This window comes from Strix uralensis, chromosome 2, assembly GCF_047716275.1.
Source record: "Strix uralensis isolate ZFMK-TIS-50842 chromosome 2, bStrUra1, whole genome shotgun sequence".
Taxonomy (NCBI): domain Eukaryota; kingdom Metazoa; phylum Chordata; class Aves; order Strigiformes; family Strigidae; genus Strix; species Strix uralensis.
Window position 1 is genome coordinate 26067827 of NC_133973.1, and position 26024 is coordinate 26093850.

A 26024-nucleotide genomic window follows, 5' to 3' on the forward strand; every position below is an offset into this window, starting at 1 on the left:
ATGTGAAAATAAACATAGTTCAAAGCCTTCCCAACCCCATTTCACCATAAGGGCAAATAAGCTGGATGTGGAATATTTTGTGACCAAAGGAAAAAATGGCACAAGAGGTCCCTTAGAGCAGAAGGAAGAAGCACTTTTAAAAAAATGCATTCACCTTTTCAAGCCACCTTAATTTGAGAAAAATAGTTCATTCCAGTATTTCTGTTCTATACTATAGATGTAGACAGAATGTTTTCAACCACTGACAAGTGGTTCTATTTAAGTATTCCTACTTCCAAGAGAAGACAGATTTCTGTCCAGTAGGGGGGGGGGGGGGGGGGAAACACCCACCACCCAACAAACGCCCCACACTGCATTGCCGTCAAGGTTCAGTGTATAGGCAGAAATTTCCTTCAGGTCAGCATTAAAGTCTTTTCTGCATTGCTCCAAGTGACTACAAAAGGTTTATAAGAGTTCAGAGAAAAGAACAAAAGAATTGTTTTTTCTGGGGAAAATTCCATATTCCTTGGACAGTGTTTTAAAAATAAACTCCACTATTCTAGAATAATACTTTATTCCCCAAAACTTCAGATCTGGATCACTTGCTTTGCACATCTTGTAGTTTTTTTGAATGTTTATTTGTTTTGTATTATAAACTGCTGAAAGCGGGACAGGTGATGACACAAACAACGCCAACAGCACAATCTGAATGATCATTTCTTTCTACCTCTGAGGCAAGTCCTGCTTTCTACATCACTAAAAAGGCCTTTTCAATTTCCTTTCCCACTCCATTTTCATAGCAGGGTGGGGCACAGAGAAGTAGCCCAAAGCCATGAATCTTAAAGTTTGCTGTGAAAAAAATCAGCATCAGAGCAGCAGTATCAGCATAATACCAAGGAGAACAAAAATACTGTTCTTCCGCAAACAAGATACACTATTTAAACACATTTCAACACAGAAATTCACTAAGCACTTTCTGAGGCAAATTAAATACTCCCCTATTTGTTTTCAAACAATATTTTCGGTCAAGACTGAAACACATTGTACATCTAGCACCTGATCTCTTATGACAACTCCCTCACAGCTTACTTTGAGACGATGAAGGGCAGCCCACCAGAAGTCTTCTCTAACACTGAGCTTGATTTCTATGCTAAACTCAACCTCTTAGAAACTGGCGACTAACAGAAGATCCATAGCTTGTGCTTTTAATCTGATTTTGTCTATAAGCAAAACTGGTTTTCCTCTGCTGAAAAGCATTTAGAAATAAGCGGTACGAAAATAGTTTCTCTCAAGACAGGCAATTAAACAGGAGCAATGAGCTTCAGTAACAATTTAAATATGAGAAGATTATGCCAGGAGGGGTCTGACCCAAACTGAGATGGCTGGCAACTGCTTCTTCCCCTTTCTACACATGAATACATGAGTCTCAGTTCCTATTCTCCTTCTTCAACCATCAAGCCAAGTGACCTGCAGCAGACAGCCAAATAAATTACCAAATTAATTCTTTCAAGTGCTAAATAGGTCTGTTAACATTTCTAAGTATTTGAAATAAATAATCCAGAAACACTAAAGTGTAGGCATTCATCTTTACCAAAAGAATCCCTCTGCCTGCTTTTTCTGAGGCAGATCTTCCCATCAGAGGACACAAGAAAGTTTCTATGCAATCACAGATGTCCACCCAAAACAAAACCCTAACACTATAACATCCAAAATCAACACCACAAGCCTTTTAAATACTTTCCTCATAACTTTCCTCATATTTGCCATAGGCAGGCCAGCAAAGTTCAGATAGTGACTGCTCTTATCGTTTTGGTCTGTTGGCAGGAAGAAAGAGCAAACCACAAATGCTGCTACCATTAACCTTTTTCTCTTTAGTTTAAGACTGTTTAGACAGACTGTCAGGTTTATGGGTTTTATCTTTCTTGTACATTTGAGCATATTCTATCATACCTTTTCCTCCTGTTCAGGCTTCATTCCCTACCTAATCTTTCCACTTGCCTGTCATTAAACCCCTGCTGAGCAGTAACGATTTATACTTCAAAATTTGCGCTTCTTGTCCCAAAAGGGTATTTATCCTTTTTTAATCCATAGGATAGTTATCCCATTTATCCCACCTATTGCTCGTCACCCAGCCCGTCGCTCGTCGCGTGTCCCAGCAGCTGGGAGATGAGCGTGGCTGAGCCCAGCCTCCCCTGCCCGCAGGCCCCCCGTGTGGGAGGTCGGCCACCCAAGACCCACTCGCAAAGGGGCTGGTGGCCCCACACCAGGCGCCCAGCTGGAAACCCCACGCCCTCCCCAGTCTCTCTTCTGGACCCCCTCTGCTCCCCATACATTCGCATACAGGAAAAAATACTGCAAGCCATTTGGGTTTTGAGGTTCAGTCAAGTTCTGAAGACCCATTCTAAAAGTAACAAAGTATTACAGCCTTCATGTCTTCTCTGACAGCCCTGCAAGGAGGTGCCAAGCACAACCCTTGAGCAAGACAGCTGACTGTGGGAAATGCAACTCCCTGGCTTTGCCTTGGGCAAGTTTATACATGTGCTCGGCACAATGCAAAACACAGTTTATCTTTTAACATAGTAATGTCCCGCACTGTCACTGGTAAAATTAACAGTGCCCTCACTACTAACAATAATACAGCTGCTACTACAGAAATCTTTTGCCATCGTTCAAAGTCAGAAAAATAAACCTAGCTCTGAAAAGACAAAATAAGCTTTAAGCAAGCACGCCTTTGTCAATTCTTTTAAACTAATCCCACATTAATCAAAACCTACAGGCAAATATGATCACCATAAAGTTAATTCATGCTTGAGTTCTATAACCTTTACTGATCATGTTAAAAAAAAAATTTCTCCTTGGTGCCTTTTACAGAACAGATTCACCCTAAACACAGCTATCAAACACTGCAGCTGATAAAGCCAGTGTTTAAATCACCCATTTAAGTTCACAGTATAAAAACATTACTTCACTTTTACTTCTTTATCAACATAGTTTTTATGACTATAATAAGTTTTAGTTACTTTATTTTCCTCCAATTTTGATTAGCACACCTTTCACTTGAGAAAGAGAAACAAGTACAGGGAACAGAAAGGAAGAGCATGTTTTCATCTGGCAATTTTCTACCTTTAATAGAAAAAAAAATCCATCCGGTACAGTTCGGCGTTTGACAGCATCTTATATTCTGTGCATGCATGGTCTGAAACCCACTGACAGCTCTCGCTCATTAAATAACTCAGAGCTGTAGGCCAGCCTAAGAGGAGGTCAGATTTAACCCCTACCTGAAACACAGAGTCACTCTGTGTTACCTCCTCCATCCCAATCAACACGAAACAAACAGCCTTACATATGCATTTCACTCATGACAAACTTGCTGTCTCGCTTTGGAGTCAACGCTCTATGTGAAGAGACCACTGATAAAATAAGAAGTCAGACTTCTCAACCATGAGTTTGGGAAGACAGTTGCCTTAGACTGCAGAAGCCCCAAATCTGCCTGAGCATCGTTCTGAACAAGAACTTTTGCTCTCCAAGATGTCAACTCTTGCTGCCCCGTATAGCAACAATTACTCAGATGCCATTAAATCAGATTTTAACCACAAGATATCCTCAGCTCAGAAAGCTTTTGTCATATGGCACCTTCATGTGTCACTTCCCAGTGTGTTCAATCAGCCCCAGAAACAGTGAATTGCATTTGAATATTAAAGAAAAACATTTTCTACCACTGGCTCAGGGATACACCACCCCCCTTTCCACAAGTGACTGCTTCCTCCCCGCGGGTCTCCGCAGACTGGATTCGCACTCTTTGTTAAATAAAGCTTTACAGTATCTCTGAACATTTATAGTGCCATGACTCAGTTAAATTCTAATCAGCCTGTGAGCTGTCAGACACTGCAGGCAAGTCCCCTCAAAATAAAACGAGGAATAATATAGCCTCCAGATTCCAGAGAGATGAAGCAGACGGGGACAACTTCCACTTCAGCTTTCCTAACGACAACATAATCCCAAAGCCAGAAATCCCACCGTTTTTTCAACATCTTCAACATGTGTCAAGCATTCTAGCTGAATTCTTGCCTAAATTAAAAACCTAATAAATCATCAGAATCCACAACACAGGAGAAGGAGAGAGGTGAAGCACAAACACAGGGCTGTTTGCACGTTACAAAGCTGTCCCTTATTCTGCTTACACTACGTTTCTCTAGGTTTCACTACCTTCCAACTTAAATCACCAACTGACACTTGCAAAGAACAGCCTCAAACAACACGTTCTTTAGGGAGAAAGGGAGGGGGAAGGGAAGAAAAAAAAAAAATCACCTTTAAAGGGCTTCAGGGACACAAAAACACGTCTGAAAGAGTAACCTTTAGTCTAGAAAGGCAACAGCGACGTCCCTAAGGAGCCCGAAGCGATGAGAAGGCATCTTTGGGGGAAGCAGGGAGCCAAGCGTGTGCCACCACCAAGAGGCCACGGCGCTGGCACCCACGGCGCTGGCACCCACGGCGCTGGCGGTGGCGGGCGGCCGGGGGCGGGCGCGGCGGCGTGGCCTTGCCCGCCGCGGCTGCCAGGGCGGCGGGAGGCGGCGGGGAGCGAGGCCGCGGCCGGCGGGGCCGGGTCTCCCCGCACCCCCGGGCGGCCGCCGGCGCCTCCCCGGCCGCCGCAGCCGCTGCGCACCGAGCCTGCGGCTCTTTAAATAATTCACAGGCACACCGGGAGGAGGAGGAGGAGGAGGAGGGTGTCCCTCCGAAACGGGGACCCAGGCTGGCAGCCAGCGCTCGGGGAAACACTCGCGGGTCTCGGGGGTGACGACGAGTAACTTTTCCGTCCCTCCGGCTCCCCCAAACCCACCCCGGCCAGGCAAACTTTCGGCTCGCACCCGAGGGGGGGGTGCCGGGGAGCAGCCGCCACCGGAAGCAGCCCCCGCCGCCGCGGCCGCCCCGCGCCCGGCTCACCCCGGCATTGTTCCCCGCCGCCGCCTCTCCGCCCGCCCGCGCGGCCCCGGCCCGCCCCGCTCGGCCATTTCCCCTGCCAGCCAGCGCGGCTGCCGGCGGCGGAGCGCCGCACTCACCCCGCAGCGGGCCCGCGCACCCCCCCGCCGCGGCGGCGGCTCCTCCCGGGCGGGCTGCCCGGTGCCCACCGGCCGGCCTCGCCGCCGGGAGAGGCGCCGTCCCCGCGCAGGCAGCGGGCGCGCACGCCACCCCGGCCCAGCGGCCACAGCAGGCGGGGGCTCCGGCGGCCAGTCCCGGCGCGGCGCTCCGGGGAGCGGCGGCGGCTCCCAAAGCCGAGGCGGGCGGCTGAGTCCCCCGGCTGGAGGGCAGGACGCGCCGCCTCCCCACCGCCCCCCTCACCGCGTCTGTCCGCCCCCCCCCCCCCCCGCCGGGCCCCGCACACGTACACGGCGAGCTCCGCTCCGCTCCTCTCCGCGCCCCTCCGCGGCTCGGGGCTCTGCTGCAATGCCTGCGAGGCGGACTTTCAAAGCCTAACCCGCAGCTGCGATCCTCCCCGCCTTCCCCCTCGCCCGCCGCGGCGCAGCCCGGCCCCTCCCCGCGCCGCGCCATTCATCTCTCCAGCCAAGTTTCTTAACCCTTTTCTAGCCCCCGCCGAGCCGAGCCGAGCCGAGGGGAGGGGAGGAGGGAAGGGAAGGGAAGGGAAGGGAAGGGAAGGGAAGGGAAGGGAAGGGGAGGGCATGGAGGGAGGGCGGGATGCGCCCGCCCGCACCCCCGCCCCGCCCCGCCCGCGGCAGGAGCTGCGGAGCCGGTTGCCGCTGAAGGCGTCGCACGTACGCAAGTCGCGTCGCCTCCTGCCCTCTCTAATTAATCTAACTGAAGGCGCAGAGCCCCCGGGAAACAAACTTACGAGCGGTAGCACCGGAGGACCCGTATTTAATGCAAACAGCGGTGGCTTAAAAATAACACTTCTTTTTTTTTTTTTTTTTTTTTCCCCTTCGGCTCGCTTAGAGTAATGGGGGGGGCGCTTCCAGTGGTTACCATTTCTTGTCGGTTTAGAGCTTATATTTTCAGCCTTTTCTCCAAAAAACACGTTTCAGAAACTTTTTTTTTTTTTCCGAACGGAAAGCCGGGAGGCTCCCGCCAGCGCACGGCGGCCGCCGCCGGGGGAGAGCAGCGGGCGCCCCGGCCGCTCCTGGGCGGGCCCTGCCTCCCTCCCCGGCCCTGCCCTCACGGCTCCTCGGTCCCGGCGCGGCCACGGTCACGGCGCCCGGGATGTCGGGGGGAGCGTCCCTCCCGCCTGCAGCCGGGGCGCCCGGCCGGCCCTGGGCCGCGGGCGGGGGGGGGGGGGGGGGGGGTGTGTGTGACCCCCGGCTCCCAAACCGCTCCCCTCGAGGAAGCAGTTCGAGAATCGGGGGCAAAACGGCTCATGAAAGCCGTGCTGTGTACCCACGTGGCAATAATACAATTTGGGAGAAAAACCGGACTCGGGCAGAGCTTCCCAGCAGTCAGCCGTCCGTTTTGGTAGGTGGCATCCCCCCAGCCTCTGCTGTCAGAAACGGCCGTAGAGGTGAGGCTGTTCTCCAGACTCCTTCCACCAGAGAGGGCCCAGCGCTGAGCGCGGCTGCCCGGGCGAGGCTGCGGGTGCGAGTGACCTCCAGCACATCCTCGGTGTGCCTGGGAGGAGCAGACGGCTCCACGCTTTGCTTGGTGGTTGCCAAATGCTTTACAGACCACTTCATGATAGTTTACTTCGTCTAGAAGTTACAGACTGAGAAAAGAGAAACAGTTTTGTTTAGAAGTCGCTTGTAAATTATGTGATAATATCTGCATTAACGTATGCCAACATTTTAGTTCTAAAACTCAGGTGAAATAATTACAAATGGTATATTCAAACATCTTCTTAATAAAAGACTAATACCCTTAAAGAACATACGAATTTCTGATTTAAAGGACGCAAAATTGAGTCACACTTGTGAAAAGCCAAATGTTTTACCCTAGGGATGCCATGAATGAAAGTAGATGCAGGAATGTTAAGCAAAACCTCTTTGAAATGTACAGATTGTGTACAGGCTTATGGCAGAGCGAGTAATGTATTACTTGACCTATTTTTTTTAAGCCAATGAAAGATTTAGGTTAACTTCATCATCATGTGTTTTTAACCACTTTCTTCCAGAAACGCAGCAGCATTTTCTAAAGCTACTGCATGTCACAGCATCTATACAACAGTCTTTTTTTCTGAAAGCGTCTCTTAATAAAGCCTGATCATACTTCCATTAAAACAGTAAGTTTTGCTCTTCATTTCCATAGTAGGCTCATTAGCAAATTCTGATTGTAAAGAAATTATCTTTACTTTTTTTTTTATTTCACAAAGAATATCTCAAAAAATTTTCAATGCTAAGCAGCTGAATTATCTAGGGAAAAGGAAATTTTCTCATTACTGCAGCAATTTAGCTGCCATTTCAATCAAGAGTGTCTGTAGTAGAGACCTCTTTCATTCTTAACCTTAGGGAACGTATTGCGTAGACGAGAGACCTACAAAATGAGGAATCTTGGACAAGCAACAGAAAAAATGTGCATGTGGAGTATTTGTTAAAATGATTGTTGTTAAGTAACATATAGTTGCCTGAAGACGCAAGTTTTGCTATGATGTAATCAACTGACACTGTATTAAATGATACAATGTATGGATTTAGCAGGTTATTTCCAACTCTTAATATTCATATCACACTGAATTGTGCCATTTGCTCATATTTACTTAAAGTATGAGAATTCAAACAATATACAAAATAATTACCATATACAAGTAAAGGAAAAATTCCAGCCCATAGTGAAATCAGTCTCTCAAGAAGTATGATAGTACTGATGTGTATTTGTTGGTTCTTCCCGTGCAGCCTTCAACCAAACCTAAACACACACTCACTCTCCAAGCATAAAAGATGAGCATCCATTGATGTAGCTACCTATCTACCATCTGTGTGTGGTGTCTATACCTTCACTCTGTTACAGATGTTGCAAAAGGGGATGTTTTTTCAATTTTTTTTTTTTTTCAAGGGGAATTCATCTCTATAAGACGCCTGTAAATGGAAGGCCAATTATGACAGGGAAACATAAACTACCTTTGGATTGGTCTTGGAAGATAAAAACACATTTATAGAGGTTATATTAGAACTCATTCCCAGAATTGCAAGCACTTAGTGGAGAGCTGTTGGTACCATACTTTGATAATATTAGTGAATCACTTCTTTTTACACTCATAAAAATATATAATGCACACACACCCACGCCCCTCTTTACAATTGCTAACTAGAAATCTCAAGGCAGAAAGGTATGTTTTTGACCTGGTAGGAGTTCTGTCAAAATATAATTGTGATTCTGACATTCTTGAAGTACAAAATTAATCTAGGTGACCTTTTCAAAAATGGTTATGTAAATTGTTGACGTACCCTCAACTTTGATCACTTTGATGATTACAATAATGCATTTAAAAATTATGAACAAAGCTACACTTACCGTAACAAACTTCGTCTTTACCTTGCTGAAGTAAAACACATAGGGTTGTGCCATGTGGTAACAAGATACTTACTAGTTTCAAAAAGAAAATTAAAATGCTATAACATGATTCTCAAACATGTTTAAGATAATGCTAGTCTATTTTTAAATCACATAAAGTGCTTTGAAGAGCTTGGGAGAACTACAGTTGCTCTTATTTTGATTTTCCTTTAAGGCTATCTCAGCCTCTCAAAAAACTAACAGCTCTGAAACTACCTTTTTCAATCAAAATAATTAAGGCATTGCTTTATGTCATCCAATCACGATATGAAAGGCTTAGGATGTGGTCGAGAAGCTAGCTAGCTTTACAGAAATTCATTTCCAGACTAAATTTCCCTCTAAAATAGTTTGTCAGCCTTACATAGACAAATAATGAAATTCCATCCTTGACTCAGCCTAGTTCAATTCATGTAATATGTCAGATTACCCACTATTTCGAAGGTGCCTTCACAGAGGATTAAATCACCTAGTATTCCAGAATTTATGTAGGCACACAAACTAAATTAAAAAAAATCATTATGATTCTTATTTATTTAATAATCAACTTCAAAGGAGGTTTGCCTTAATAAATGATAATTGCGTAACAGTGTTCAGCCATAAATCTGAAGTAGTAAGGTGGAAAAGTCTGCCTTTCTTCTGGAGTCCTATCTAGGACTAACTGAAATCAATGGGAACCCTACGAGTGTTATCAGAAGAAAAACTGGTCCAGGGCAAGGGTTTCTGCAGTATGTACCATAGTGCACATCCTGTTTTGTTCATGACAGCAGCAAGTCTGCAGCTGTTGGAGGTGGAGTTAAATTACACAATAACATGTAAAGGGAAGAATAATGTGCTCTTTATGTAACCGAAAGGTATCAAGAGTACATACCGCTTGTTACTTTATCTACTGACATTTAAAATGATAAAGGTATTTGTATGTATACGTAACTCATATCATTCCCTACTGGAGTTGTTTTCTGCTGCTTCTTTTTTTATTACACAGTTGACTTATATTTTTACAAGTACTTCGAAGTAGGTCATCTGAGAGAAATGTACCCTTAGCGCCTCAAGTTCTTTTTTTTCTGCATTATTTAAAAGTCGACTTCAGATTGTGACTATTTGATCTAAGAGTAATAAGCAAAGGACCAGATGCTAGAGTCTTTTCAATTACAAAAACATTTAAAGACAGCTGTACCATTAAACTCTCATGGAGGAATCATATGCTTGCAGCATCTGGTGAGTTTTGGCCATGCCTCCAGTGCTCTGTATCTGTTCTGAGGCATGAGCTAGGGTGAGGCTTACTTTCCCATACGCATTTTTGGAGTGGGGGTGTGCATTTTTGACCATAGACAGGAACTAACACTTTGGGTCTTATATTTGGTGGCAGGAAATAAACACTACTTTCAGCCCCTGTAACACCTTTCATGGAAGAAACAAAGGGGTGTATGCTAAGTTGATATGACTACTTTACATTAATTATTAATGTTTTACCAGAATAAAGTACTGGTGTTTTTAGCCAGAAGAACACATCCTGTACTTGTGAATTTTCTGCAATTTCATCCCACTCGCACAAACAATTATGAAAAATACACTTCTGAGAACGTTGCTCTGATGAGTCACGTTCTTGATACTGTGAAGGCATGTCCAGAAAATAACCAGCCTGGAGTCACTACTTCCAAACTGACACAAGAAAGTACCAGTAGAGCAGGTATAACACCATGAAAACACCATTACTACTTGTGGGTTGACGGCAATGCAAAGATAACATTTATATGCATGTAGCTGAAACTGTTCAGAACATGCATTTTCCTTTCAGACTTCATATTTTTCTCTTTTCTTTGACAAAGATGTTCCCCATGTCAGGACTAACAGATTGAAAAAGGACTGAAGAATCATGCCCTCTCTCACACTCTGCGTTCAGAAGTTACTCTCAGTAACAATATTGTTTCACAGCCCCATTTTTCTGGCTAGCTATCATGAAATCTGGATAACCCTTTGTCATGGTTCTCATGATGACACAAGCCATGTTGTTGAAACAGTATGTTCTAAAATAAAATGAACAGTACGTACAAATTATACATACGGCAATCTGGCAGTCAGTACCACACTGCAAATGAATAAAGTTCTGAAAAGGACCATTAGGAAGCAGCTAAAAAAATGAAGCTGAAGTGTCCTGTGTTTGCCGTTCAAAATAATACAGGTACTGGGCAAATGTTTTAACAATGTAACAACAACAACTTTAATTACATATTAAAACTGTAGTAATATTCTTTAGTACAAATGATTTTAAATGCTCTGACTCAAGTAAATGAAACTGCTGTGTTAAGCTAAACTGTGTATCTCATGTATTTTTATTAAATATATTTACCTCCCCACATATTAGGTTATGAACAAGAGAACCTTTGATGGAAAACCAATTATATAAAATACAAGTTATTTTAATACACTTAAACTATGGTTCTACCGATCCACTAACTTGGAACATCTACTTGAGTTACATTAAGTCAAAGTTTTCATTTGTTTTTTCTTTTTCTCCTTTATAAGAAAAATAATAAATAATAGCTTATTTTATTTAACAACAAATAAAAGGAAAACGGGCAAGTCCTGATTTATTTTATCTGATTTCAATTACACTAGAGTGTAAATATCAAATTTCTAATATGGCACAGGGTACCTTATTTTAGCCAGCTCAGTCCTTATACCTCAGAAGAATGGATGTTTTACTGATGAAATTATAGAATACCAGTGTTTTAAATGCCAAAATAGCATCTTATTTTCCATTTGTCTGCAATGCTTTTTTTTTCCTAAGTTGCTGATTGTTTTCTTTCCTTTTTTCATGTGAGAGTTGGAGGGAGAAGTGAAGGAAAGAGGTTGGCCTCAGAAGATTACTGGAATTCAAAAGTAATTGTAGTAAAAAAGTAATCAAAAATCTTTATGATTTTCTTGTTTTATAATGAAAAGAAAAAAATATATTATTTTGGAAAAACCTACACTTAACAATTTTCACAAATGCCCAAAAATATAATGGAAAGAGAAAGAACATGGACTACTACCCAACATTTCCTGACATCACTCATGAAAGCCCTCAGAAAAGTAACAATGAAGAAATTCTGAAAAAAATCTGGCTTCTTTGGCTAGGTACCTGTAGTGACTGTTTGGAAAACAGGGTCCTAGTTCTGAGGATTAAATATTCTCAAAAAATTGGCACTTACCTACCTAACATCACAGATTTAGTCACAAGTGGTTACTGCTTCTGTTTACCTACAGATGTCTAATGGGAAAATCCATTTAAATTGTGTATCAAAAAACTTAAGGAACTCAAATCACTGGGACATATAAGCTTAGATAAGTTTCTGCTTGATTGTGTTTTACGTGATTAGTTTATCAGAATCATATTAGCCGTGCTTTATAACTGATCCAACTATATATCTTTGCATGTTTTTATTAGCATACAAATATCTAGGTTTTATTAGGAGACATTAACTTCACTAAATGTTAGATATCTAAATGTTGATCATCATACCGCTATTTTACACGTGACATAAAGCTGGCAGAGGCACAGGAGTGATTCAACTCACCATAAACCAGATAGCAACAGTTATGTTCATGTAAGTTACATCCCCTCGTAGAGCTGGGAAATTTCTCTTGCCACTTTTTGCATATATTTTAGAGAACTGCCTAGCCAAGATTGCTCTTCCTTTGAAAACCAAGGACTAAGAACATGGGGATACTTCCATATATAAACAGCAGATACTGTAACCTCTTTCAATATATATAATTCTAATTTTGAAATAATTGCATCTCTTTTTTTCTTGTCTGATATATAATTAAAAAATATGTGAAAGTATTTTCTGTGGAGAAGAAAATTCATTCTGAGTTTTGATGACTTAGCACAGAGAATCTCTGGGTTATGTTCTTCATTTGAACAACATCCATTCTGCTGCATTACAATGGCTGAAACAAGTTTTTTAAAGTAAAAGCTTAAGTGGAGTAAAATAATTCTATTTTGTGAATAGTTTGAAAGTTTTGTTTCATGTTTATTGAACTGAGAAGCCACATATTAAGTCCTCCAATATTATTATAATTATTCCCACTGTACAATTCATTCGGGAAGCTAGGACCTTAATGTTGTTGTCTTGCTAAAATACTCCAAGAAGCCTGAACTTGGAAGCCCCTCTTACAGGGAGAGAAGTTTGTACTCCTCGGGATTCCTGCTTCTTGCTTCCTCCCCCATCTGAGGGATCAGATGGTCAAGCAGCAGGAAAAAGAAATGTTTCAAATGTTTTCATGTTGAATTTTGTCTAACCTTATGCTGTGCCTACTTTTTTGTTTTGTTATTTTGTTTAAGCACAATACTCTCATCTCATACAAAATATAAATGGATCCATGTTTTTCTGACAAACTGTATTTAAAATTACTCCATTCCCTAAAATCCCTTCTTTAATGTAAATGGTATTGAAACTCTTAATACATGAGTTCTTTAACACTATTGCTAACTTTCTTAAGGGTGACTCCTTACAAATACCTTCTAAAATACGTTACGTTCTATCCCTAATAACTCTTAAATATTTTACTGGCCAGGAGCATTGTCTACTAGCAGAAACGTACAAAAAAGCTTACTTGAAAAAATATATTTGAAAAAAAAAGTCTGTGTGGTTTGTGTAGAGCAGATTTAAATTCTTGGAAAGGTGATCACTATTCCCGATTATTTAACAAATAATCAACTAGTAGTTAAATTTGCCAGATCGACACAATATATATTAGTTAAATTCATAAATATTTCTTCACCTTTCCCAAGCCACTTTATGTACCAGTTATTTGTAATTTTCTACTCATGCTATCTGATTGATGTTGCTCATATACATGCTTAAAGAAAGCTAATAATTGAAGCAACAATTCAGATGAATTCTTGACTTTTTGAAACAAATCATTTCATGTGCTTCCCAGAGTTATTCCTTCAATTGTAAATAGATTTTGTTCATTTTCTTTCTAGAAAGAAAAAGAAAAGGCAGAAACAATTTTTTGTGTTATGACTCTCACCATTCTCTATTGAAATTCTCTTTCCCAGGATCAGAGATCTACTGTGATTCCAGTAATAATCTGTACTTGCATTTACGAGTAAACACAGAGTAAATCATGACATGAAGACATGTAATTCTGTTTTCTATGACTCATCACCTTTTTTCCAGTTCCCACCTTCACATCCAAAAAAGAAAATTTTCTTTTTTAAATTGTGGGGTAAATTGCATGGTCCAGAGCATGCAAAAGAGGAGGCTCTTCAACCTTTCCTCCTATTGCACAGCTGTTCCTTTCTTTCCCCTGTCTCTTCAATGAAAGCTGAATTATCAGTGAACGTTTTCTGATCCTGCTGGAATGCTTCTGGTAGAAAGAAAATCTGGAAACCAGAAGATAAAAAGTAACCTGCTGAATCTTTTCTCAAATTCTTAAAAATTGATAAATATCAGATATGCAGAATGTTTCACCCAATTATTATGATTAAATGTTTTTCTTGTCTCTTCTGGGGTTAAATGAAAAATAGTAACAATAAGCATTATTTAGTTGCTGGAATCCAAAAGACAGCAAGAGGTGCATACCATGCACAAATTCTGCTTGTTATATTTTTAAAAAAAAAAGCTATGTTGATACACAACACAAAGCATAAAATCCCTCCGTGAATTACTATCTTATTTTACATCCCCACAATCCAGCATCACCAAAAGACATAAAAGATTTGCCATTGGCTTCAGTGAGTATAGAATCAAATTCTATATTTTGGGTGGGTTTTTTACTATTCAAAATTTTCAGCAAGACAGCAATGAGACGTAACCTTCTCCTAAAGACGGGTTCTCATTCTCCAGCTACTCTCATTTTGCTAGATCTTAATGTTCTTCTTGAATGCCTGAGGGACTTTATCTTCCTGTTTGGCACAGTTCTAAATTGGCTTAAATCATATTTATCCAACAGTTACCTGCATTATATTTTCAAGGGTAATTTGTGTCCTTCTCCTAGAGCATTTATTTCTCGTGCTCTGTAGGGTTCCATTTTGGCCCCATTCTTACTCAGCAATCCAAAGCTGCCTGTGTGCAGGGTTGTTCATTGGCATGATGCTGGGTTTTCATTTCTATGCCGACAAGACACAGATCTATTTGTCAACCAAACCAGCAATTTCAGACTATGCTATTACCATATTGACAAGCTGGTGACTATAAAAGCCTCTACGAGCATCAATTTTCTTCAGTTAAAATCAGACATAGCTGAGCTGTTCATGTCTGGCTCTTGCCATCAACCCAAACCCACTTGAACTTCTAACCCATCTTTAAAATTCAACCCAGGTTCATTGGTTAAAAACCTTATGTGGTTTTTGATTGCAAGCTCTTCCTTCAGTATTGCAGTCAAAAGATTAAGGTTTCCTACTATTAATTGAAAAAAATGTGCTTTGCTTATTGCTCATTCATGCTTTTATATTCCCTAGACTAGATTATTTTAATGCCCAGATTGTTGATCCACTGATGAGACCGATTATCAAATTTCATCTTGTATAGCAAGTTCTGTTTCCAGGGCAATGTATTGTACAGACTAATGCATGTTTCATACCTGCTCTTCTCTCATGGTGGCTACTAATACACCACAAAATCTATTTGAGTTATTACTGTTCTTGCCCTACCAAGTTCTCCATGAACTTTGACATATTACTAAGAGATATTCGTCAGGGGACTGATCCTACCAAGTTAAGTTAATGGAAGCTTTATCACTGACTTCAGAAAAAATGAGCTGTAAACCCACATAGCCTCTACTCATGTTCTTAAAGTTATTGCATGGACACTGGGTGATGGCTTTCTGCTTGTGTCCTATATATTTTTCATAAAGAGCTGGTGTATCCCAACTGGCAGATTCAGAAGCACTTTTTAGCTCCATAATCCAGGTGCTTGTACACTATGGCTATATCCTACATACTGAAATGAAACCTAGGTATACACGCTATTTCCTTGCAAACTCTGATTTTCTTCTGAAGGAAACCCTCATGTGCAATTGCCCTTCCGTCAGATTAATCAGAGGACTAGGACTGACAGAGGCAGTCTGGGCTGCTGTACCTGGCAATGTCTGAGTATGCCACAAACTGCATGAGATTTGCATTGTTTTCTGAGTTCTGGCTTGTGAAGGTGTTTTGTCTGTCAGCTGCCACGGCTTAAGGATCTGCTTAATTTTATTTTGGTCCTTGTAGCCATCTGTAAGAGTTTGGACTAAGCACTCCTTACTATTAACTAATGAATTAAAAAAAAAAAAAAAAAAAAAAAGCCTGGGGCAAACAAACCACAGCAGCCTGCTTTTTCAGGCAACCTTATTCAAACGAGTACCTTACTTCTTGGGTGGTGCTACTGAAGTCTCTGAAAATTCTCCATAACAAAACATACCATAACCTAAGTCAGAAGCAGTAGCATGACAGTCACTAGCCCACCTTACTGGCCCTCCTGATAGCATGCATTTCTGCTGGAGAGTTGATTACTGATTCTTGTGGTCACTCAGGTTTGCACACTCAGATATGATTGTGCTGATCTGAGGAGGGATCTAGCTTTAGGACTAATATGTTCTATTATTTATGTCCAATATGTTCTTATCAGTAAAAATAAAAAAAATAAAAAAAGAAACTAAGAGTTTTGTCCCCAGGATTTGGCTTTTAAATGACCACAAATTAAACCTACCAGAATAATGTTATTAGAACCTTTCCCAAAACACAGAAATTAGAAGGTAAGTAATGGGGAAGGGGAGGATTTATGACTACCTAGCCACTGACAATGAAGGTAATTTCAGAACAGACTGCAAAACTTGCTTGTTTATAGAAAGTCCTTACAAGAGCAAGAGTTTCTGCACAAAGGAGTGCTGCTGTTAAAAGAAAAAGACCAGTTGCAGAACCCCTAAAGTTGTAGCTAAGAATATGGTCCTACAGGGATTATACTGAAGATTAAAATACTTTGGCTCTAGTGACTGCTGTAATGAGAATACAGATAGAGATAAACTGACAGAGCTGAAAAGTATTTAATTTAGATGACAGCCTACAAAAATTAATGTGAAAATGAGAATTGCTCAGAGGTAATAGATTGAGGGTACCAGATTCATTTTTTAAGTGTTAACCTTTACATGACAGTGTGATACTGTAATTAAAATGGCAACATTCTTTGTTTGGGGAATTTATTTTACATTTCTAATTGCTTTGTACTTCCTAGGTTAGAAATTTTTTCAAGCAATTTCTGACTGACAGAAGTCAAGGATTTTTCACATCAATACAATGGAATGAGTGAGCTTCATTGTACTGAGCAACAAGATTAAGCAGCTACTTGTTTTAATTGTTGTAAGTGATTAAATTAAACTATTCTTGAATATTAATATTTGTTCTGGTCCATGTTGAATATGAACATGGAAATTCAATGAATTTCTTTCTAGTAACCCAATCCTTAAGAACTTGCCCCAAACTTTGAGCTGCTTTGATGTTCAAAGGCTTTGGCTTTGATCAGAAACTAGAAGAAAAAGAATGGGGACCTCTTCACAATATTTTTACCTTTGAAGTCTCAGGTTAAAAGTACTATTACTGTTTGCTTAAACAAGTGAGAGAATGAAGGATAAGATCATGAATTATAATAACAGACAAATGACAAATGTTTTGCATGAAGTACATTTCCTTGTCAGGAGAGAGAACGTTCTTCTAACAGATTTCCAAAGAAGCTGGCAATTTGTAGAGAGTCAATTACAGGGAGTAAAGAGATCTATCATTCTATTTTGGTTTTAACCGATTAAGTGGGAATAAAGAATTCATTTGGAATTTTTCCCTTTGTTTTCCTCTACATTTCATACTAGTAGTAGCAAACATGCACATTATCCAACTGTCAACAAATCCCCTAAACTCAAGCCTGGAACAGCACATCCCACATCTCCCCCATGAAAGTCTTTCATGAAAACTCCTCTGTCATTCAAGATCATACTATTCCCTCCTCTATTTATTTCTAAGTGTCACTCAGCTCCACTCCACCAGCTTGGAAAAACGTCAAGAACTTTTATCTTCAGAGTCAGTTGCCAGTTCTGTTTAGTGAACAAGCCAGCAGGGACCTCTGGTGCCATCAATGCAGCTCAGTCAGTGCCCCTCTCTTTAGGGATGGAATATATCATTATCCCGATGGTTGGACAGAAGAAAGATGCATTTTTAGAATAGTTCTCAGGGAACAGTTACTGGAAATCTCCTCCCTTGAGACAGTCTATTGGCAACAAGTTTTGCTGCTGTGACATGAGGTATTGCATCAAGGCCCAATCCTGTCACTAATAAAGTTAGTGGGAAACATGCCATTCTTTTCAAGTGAAGTCAACAGGATTAGTGTAGCAAATAAGAGCTAAAAAATATACCCTGCATGTACAAATGCAAATGGAAAGTCATGTCACAAGTGGGAATGTCATTTTATGTCTGTTTTCAGAATCTGGCTTTGTTTCAAATCAGAATAACCCCCTTCCCCAAATTTAAAATTTACGCTAAAGAAAACGGAAATTTTATTTTCGTATTACAACATTTCCATTTTTGATATTGGGGATGTTTATTTAAATTTGCATCTCAAAAAAAGTTGAGAACAGACTGTTTAATTGTTGGATTTTTCTTCCTCTTAAAAAAAACCCCACTTTTTTTAGTTTCCTCTAAAACAAGGCATAGATGTTTTAGAGATTTTAATTTTTGACAAAACTATTTTCTGATAGAAAACAGTTTATTTTAAACTTCTCCTTAACCAGCTCTAGCAGGCTCTTTTAATTACCAGCAGACACATTACACAGCTGTGCTAGAAAACGTTACTTAACCTGCTCAGCCTGAATGGAGAATTTCTGTTCATGTCAGCTGTCAGACCCACAGGCTCTTGACTGCGCTAACAGGTAACAGCCCTACTCTCTTGGCAAGTGAACTCTTCCTCCTATACAGAAACAACATGGTGCTGTGATTTAAGTTTTTTTATATAAGTGTTGGTTCATTTTTTTCATAGGATATTATCATACTTGGCAATACTGGGTTTAATTCCACTTAAAATGACAGAACTGAATTGTCATCATTTTTAATGGGTAAAATCTATACAGTTCGTCAGAGGTGCTGTAAAATCTAATCAGAAATTAGACTGTAAAATTAATAGGCCTATATTCTATATAATGCTATTTTATAAATCTGGAACTGTAGCAGATTTGGAGTTTCCCATACAGTACAATTAAGCAGTGGTAGAATCTTCAGTTTAGACAAATAACCCATGAAATAACTGGTACACCATGCTAAAAAGTTAGTGGCTCTGTTTTACTTTGAGTAGTAAGGTACCAAATCCATTAATTCGACATCTGGGCTTTCATTTCAGTGCAGCTATAAGCCATGGGATAACTTTCCCCTTGTTTATTTTTACGCAGTAAATGTTAAGGATGGCTGTAAGACACTGGTTTTGACCACGCGGCCCTTGTGTGGGGATATCCAGGTGACGGGAGGCAGTGCTAACCCATCCCCTTTATTCGGAGAGGAATAACAGGGACGAAAGGACAGAAAAGGCATGAGGCAAGCTAAGGAAGGAGACAGTGCACAACCTTTCCTTAGCAGCATCACTGAGAAAAAGGGGAGCACAGCCAGCAGCTGCCCTGCACTGCCTTGCTCCGGGTGGGAAGGGAGGTGGGTGACGGGTGTCAGCATCTCCTCCCTCCCAGGGCTTTGCCCACAAGTGCACACGTGCACGCACGGAGCCACAGAGCCCAGGCCGAAGTCTCCCATGCCCAGAAAGCAATATAGGAAAATCCCAAGCGGGGCTCGGGATTTTTCTCCATGTCACAGCAGAAGTGGGGTGAAGGGGTGCACTTGTTGGATGCCCCCCACCCCCAGCAGAAGTGGGCAATCTGGCTTAACATATGTAACGTTATGTAACAACATAGGAGCAGCTGCTGTTGACGGTGAACGATGGCAGTAAGCAGATAGCTAACCTTACTTCCCTGTGCTGAAATGATTCACTTCTAATGATAATTTGCACCATTTTAACTCTGAGTACCTCCCACGTAATGATTATACAGTGTTACTATAAAACCTCAGGGTTCATCTGCAGAAACATTTCTTATGCTGGAGTTCTCTATGGAGACATACTTATAAAAATTGGTACGAGGGAAAGATTAAATAGATAAGAGCATAAAAACAGATTATAGAATAAATACAGTCTTGTAGATGAGTTCATCTGGGAGGCAAGAGCTTAGACTCCTGATTCTCCTACCAACTTCTGTAATACTGGACAAATTGCATTGTCTCTTTGCACCTCAGTTTCCCAGATTGGAAAGTAGGGTAATGCCTTTTTCAGCTCTTTCTCTGCTTATCTAAGCACGTTGTAATACAGCAGGAATACTTTAATTAGAGACATTAGAACTTTGTCTAGACTATGGGATCTGGATCTCAGTTTAGTCTTCTAACTTGGAACAAATAATTATTAACATATAAACATGTTTTCTTTTGGTTTTGGTTTATATTCTCTCTTCTTCTAGATCGTGCTATTCATTGCATCTCTATCCCCATCCCAAAAGAACAGTGTTTGCCAAGAGCAAAAGAGCAAAATCAGTAGAGAAGTAATTTTTATCTTTTTTTTAACAACCTGATAGAGAATACAGCACAGTGAAAAAGATATTTTTTTTTAAATCTAGTTTTAAAAAAAATCTTTAGTAGTATTTCGTTATGTTAATAAAGCCATTCACTGAAATAATCTTGCCTTACACCATTAGTGCATGGCAATGCAAAACAAGGTGAAAACCTTTGAAAAAGTACTTAAAGGAATAAATCTGTAACAAGGAATACACTTGCCCTCTATCATAACTGCATATTTAAGAGGCCTCTGCTTTAACAGCGACAATTCAGAGCAACAGTGCTTGGCTTAACGCTGCCATCCTGTAGCTACTATTATAGAAAATATAGTTGTACAATTTTCAAAAAGTGAGCAATTTTATGAAGTTAATTGTGTAACATTGTTTACGAATTTAAACCACACAATTAATATATTGTTCACAGACATGTATAATGGACTTTTTGTATTGAATGATGGTTTAAGAAAAAAAAATGTAACTCATTTTGGAGCTATAATGATTGATTTATGAGGTAGAATTAAAAGTGCTAAGTATGTATTGGCTACTCACCAGCTAAGTGGATGGAGGTAGCATGAAAAATATCTATATATAACTAACTGCACTGTATTAATATCAAGGAATCAAAGAAATTATTTAAAGCAAAGCAAGAGAATTAACCTAGAAGTAAATGGTGAAGATTTAAGAAAGGCAATTGGCTATCAAGGGAAACTAGGCAAGAATTAGATGTGCTTGCTTATAAAAATCTTCTCTGATGTAAGGTAATGGAAGCTTTATTCTTTCAAATTTTAAAACAGCTGGATCGAACAATATCAAATTAAAAGACAGCACTCCAGTAACACCTCATTAATATCTTGCTTCTTAAGTAATGGTGGGACTTTAAATGAAATGCTACCCCATATGAATAATGGAAACTACCTGCCTCTAATGAAGAAAGGACCTCTGTAGTACCAAGGGATCTGACTTCTTGGTACTTACTGAGAAGTACTGGAAGTACTTTCCATTTTTAATTCATTTGGAAAAAAAAAATGGATGTCGTTACACATGGTGAATGTCACATGAGTTCACAGGCAGTTCCATTAAAGAGCTTTACACCAAGTAAAAATTCTCAGTTTAGATAAAAGCTATGCACTACTGTTCTACTGTAGCTTTTTATACTAAAAAATTTTAACTGAACAACAAATTGAAGAAGTCCCCTGTTTTATTTCACCATATTTCTTTCTCTGAGCTGATAGTTTAATAAAAGCATGTAAAATCATATTAATGTACAAGACTGATTTGGAAAAAATGCACCAAAGCAATACACTACACTTTCTTCTTCACTTGTACTAAGCAAAGGAGAGTCTCAATTCACCATTAGCTGAATTCCACAAACACCCCACTATCCCTTATTTGAGCTAGCCTGCTTCAGGAAAAAAAAAAAAAAAAAGTATTTTCATGAAAATTACTCTAGTAAAGGACAGTTCCTCTTGTCAAAGGGCAGAAGGAGATAGGTTTAGCAAGCATGTTTGTGTAATTTAATAAAAAAGTTAATCTAAGTGTCTCCATATTGATCATAGAATCACTGAATGGTTTGGATTGGAAGGGACCTTAAAGACCATCTAGTTCCAACCCCCCTGCCATGGGCAGGGACACCTTCCACTAGATCACATTGTTCAAACCTCCGTCCAACCTGGCCTTGAACACCTCCAGGGAGGGGGCAGCCACAACTTCCATGGGCAACCTGTTCCAGTGACTCACCACCCTTACAGTAAAGGATTTCTTCCTTATATCTAATCTTGTTGAAAACCATTGCCCCTCATCCTATCACAACACTCCCTGATAAAGAGTCCCTCCCCATCTTTCCTGTAGCCCCCTTTAAGTACTGGAAGGCCGCTATAAGGTCTGCCCAGAGCCTTCTCTTCGCCAGGCTGAACAACCCCAACTCTCTCAGCCTGTCCTCATAAGGGAGGCTCCAGCCCTCTGATCATCTTTATGGCCTCCTCTGGACCCACTCGAGCAGGTCCATGTCCTTCTTATGTAGGGGCCCCAGAGCTGGACACAATACTCCAGGTGGGGTCTCACGAGAGCAGAGTAAAGGGGGAGAATCCCCTCCCTCGACCTGCTGGCCACACTTCTCTTGATGAAGCCCAGGACACGGGTGGCTTTCTGGGCTGTGAGCGCACATTGCTGGCTCTTAGTCAGTTTTCTATCCACTACTACCCCAAGTCCTTATCCTCAGGGCTGCTCTCAATTTGTTCTTACCCAGCCTATATTTGTGATTGGGATTGCCCTGTCCCATGTGCAGGACCTTGCACTTGGCCCTGTTGATTTTCATGATGTTTACATGGGCTCACCTCTCAACCCTGTCTAGGTCCCTCTGGATGGCATCCCTTCCCTCCAGCATGTCAACCGCACCACACAGCTTGGTGTCATATGATTATATTCTCCCCAAAGAAAAAATGGCTATTAAGCACGATATGATAACTAATGGAAAGGAGAAGTTCACATTTAGAAATCTAGCAAAATACCAATAGAAGACCAGGTTACAAATAAATAGCTGCAGTTGTTATAAAAAAACCCCAAACACATCTGCTAGATTTCATTTGTTATTGAATAAATTAGAGTACAGTCTACTACAGATGACCTGGTGGCCTTCTAGGATTACAGACTAGAGCATGGGCTTATTCAGCCCAAAGGTTAGGGCCCGTGTCCAGAACTGGGAAAGGAGCCAAATGTTCATGGCCAAAAATCAGGAACCAGAAAGTCAAGCCAAGGGTCAGCAACTAGAGATAGGAACAAGCATCTGCGCAGGAGTCATGAACCAAAATCAGAAACCCACAAGAAGAAATTACAATCGCAGGGCACAATGCAGAGGTGGCTCTGAAAATGTGCAGTACAATGTGCAAAAGGATGCTCTGGCATTCTGCCTTGGAGACCTGCTTCTGAATCACTGGCTGACATGCTCTGGCTAACCCCTTAAAAATGGGTCCAAACTGCAGAGAACCTGATTTACTACTACAGAAGAAGGTTTTATCCCAGATTAGCAGTACAGAGGATAATGTGAAGATAAGGCAGTTTGTATATCTGTGTAAAAGGTACGTGCGGTATGCATTTCCTTTCATCATGCTGCAAATGGGACAGCCATCTCCCAGCCCAGTGCTGGTAGATACACACAGTCTGCATTGGCTGACAGGCACAGTTGCTAGCAGAGAGAATTCCTCCTAGTCTCTCACAAACCCAACAGCCAGCTATAGTAAACAAACTCTTGCAGAGGGTGAGTGCCTATAAAAATATCCATCTCTGCATCCCAATTGCAATTCGTCTTACAACAGATTCTGGGTTAAACATGTTCTTCTTTGATGCCTGTGATTTTGAGAAGAGGTACTGAGGACCTGAAAGCGAGGGGGAAAAGCTTAAAAACCTCTTGGCATAAGAAAGATTAATATGCACATACTTTACACGTATCTACAAGAATATCCAAATGAGTAGTAAAACAAGTGCCAATAGAAGACTGTCTTGTTGCATCAAGATAACTGCAGCTGCAGAAAAGTTTTCCATGAAAAATACAACGAATAAGCCAGCCCTGTACCATTCCAAACTGTCTGGGTGTTCAGAGAGATGGAAACTCTTTTCTCAGAATCATACCTGTTAAAATAGATTAATAGAAGGCTACCATTTCTGCTGCTGCTGACCCAGCAAGTTCCAGAGGCATTACATCCACATACCACTTTTAAATTGGGTACTAACATGCAATTTCTGAATCTGTTAGAAGCAGGAATGAGTTAAACAGATCAAAGTTTCACTAGTATGAATCTTGAGCATTTTGATAAGCCTTTGATCTTCCTAAGGCTTTTTCTTAGTATCGCTGCAGAGAGCGGTGCCAAATGGTCAGACTGGACTTCCACCTGTAATTTTGTATGCATGAAGCAGCAGTGGAGGAGGGTTGTATGCAATCGGAACTGATGTGAAAAATACAGTTCAAAAGATAAAGAATAAATCCAGGCTCTTGGATTTTCCTATCGAAAGATTTCTTTACCTTGGACTGATACCTTCATCCTGCCAAGTCAGAGGCCTTTACTCTGCTGGACTACTAGCACACAAGAGAGTGCAGCTCTCCATCCTCATACAGTTTGTGCAAGGACTAGGAGAAGTGAAGGCCTTGCATGCTCAGGGACACAGTAACTCCCATGAGTCCTTACAAGTGCAGTTATCTCAAGAAAAGCAGCATATTCTTTGTGGAACAAAATGGATTGGGAATATAAAAGTAGTTTGAAAAGGAAATGTGTCTTGAGTGTGTTGGACTGCACCAGGTTCAGAGGAAAGAGTAGCTGCTTCATCTGTTTTCTAGATTCAGACAGTTAAAGTATGGAAGTGAACTGACTACAGATGAAGAAGGAAATCTAAGGCAAGCAAAGAAGGAATTAGGCTGTGACTGGAGTTGGAAGGGTTGGTGTGCAGGAGAACAGGTGGCAGTATAGCTGAAGGATGGCTTTTTTGAGGGCTGACATAGTGATCAGCATGAAGGACTACTTGCTGCCTGGGTGCACAGATGGGGCTGAAGGATGCAGTAGCCCCTCACTGCCAGGGGCAACCAGCCCAGCAGCAGAAATACACTGGACTGGCCTGAACCCTTTAGTGCACCATCATAGAATGATAGAATAGCTTGGGTTGGAAGGGACCTTTAAAGGTCATCTACCCCAACCCCCCTGCAATGACCAGGGACATCTTCAAACAAGATCAGGTTGCTCAGAGACCCATCCAACCTGACCTTGAATGTTTCCAAGGATGGGGCATCTACCACCTCTCTGGGCAACCTGTTCCAGTGATTCACCACCCTCATTGTAAAAAAGTTCTTCCTTATATCTAGTTTAAATCTACACCGTTTTAGTTTAAAACCATTACCCCTCATCCTATCACAACAGGTCCTGCTAAAAAAATTTGTCCCCATCTTTCTTATAAGCCCTCTTTAAAGTACTGAAAGGTTGCAATAAGGTCTCCCTGGAGCCTTCTCCAGGCTGAACAATCCCAACTATCTCAGCCTTTTTTCATAGGAGAGGTGTTCCATCCCTCTGGTAATTTTTGTTGCCCTCTTCTGGACCTGCTCCAACAGGTCCATGTCTTTCCTGTGCAGAAGACTTCACAGCTGGACACAATACTCCAGGTGGGGTCTCACCAGAGCTGAGTAGAGGGGCAGAATCACCTCCCTTGACCTGCTGGCCACACTTCTTTTTATGGAGCCCAGGATACAGTTGGATTTCTGGGCTGCAAGCACACATTTCTGGCTCATGTCCAGCCTTTCTTCCACTAGTACCCCCAAGTCCTTCTCTGCAGGGCTGCTCTCAATCCCTTCATCCTCCAGCCTGTATTGATACCAGGACTTGCCCTGACCCATGTGCAGGACCTGGCACTTGGCGTTGTTGAACTTCATGAGGTTCACATGGACCCAATTCTGCAGCTTCAGGTTCCTCTGAACAGTAACCTGTCCCTCAGGTGTGTCAACTGCACCACTCAGCATAGTGTTGTCTGCAAACTTGCTGAGGGTGCACACAATCCCACCGTCCATGTCACTAAACAGTACTGGTCCTGATACAGTCATAGCCCCAGGTTCAAATTCCTTCCTGCCCTGGTTCCTTAGGACTGGTGCTTCACATCCCTTTAACAGCACATCTGGTTTGTGCATGGCTGTGGGCCAAGGGCTCTTGTACGCAATACATTAGCATAAGAATTTGGAGAGTTTGTGTTGGTGAGATACACAGTCATGGTTTGGTATGTGTGAGGGAATTGTGACAGACTGTCTCTGCTACTTGGGCATGCAGATCTTGTTGAAAGTGGCAGCTGTGAGGTACATCTCTATGAGAAGAAAGGTGGAATGGGCCATGAGCTTCTCCCTACCTACACATACAGCTCTGCTCAAGCAAGTTTTGGAGCCACCACTTCAGAAGTGTTGCACATCCCCAGACTGGACTGTTCTCCACTACAGCGGTGTG

At 41.5% G+C, this 26024-nt stretch overlaps 1 protein-coding gene and 1 long non-coding RNA gene across 6 annotated transcripts in view; both read right to left on the reverse strand.

Moving 5' to 3' along the window:
* Positions 1-5537, reverse strand: part of NRIP1 (nuclear receptor interacting protein 1) — a 79015-nt gene extending 73478 nt beyond the window's left edge. For 2 of the 4 annotated variants that reach the window (XM_074858093.1, XM_074858087.1), the window contains exon 1: positions 5364-5537. The gene's annotated coding sequence lies outside the window, so the exon portion shown is untranslated. Of the gene's footprint in view, positions 1-4287; positions 4299-5036; positions 5162-5363 lie in introns of those variants that run through there. The other 2 variants (XM_074858100.1, XM_074858104.1) reach the window with 2 other exon arrangements.
* Positions 5538-5835: 298 nt separating this feature from the next.
* The window catches only part of LOC141940109 (uncharacterized), a 67802-nt gene continuing 47613 nt past the window's right edge, over positions 5836-26024 (reverse strand). For both annotated transcript variants that reach the window (XR_012627883.1, XR_012627882.1), the window contains one exon: positions 5836-6685. This is a non-coding gene — a long non-coding RNA (uncharacterized LOC141940109). The remainder of the gene's footprint in view (positions 6686-26024) is intronic.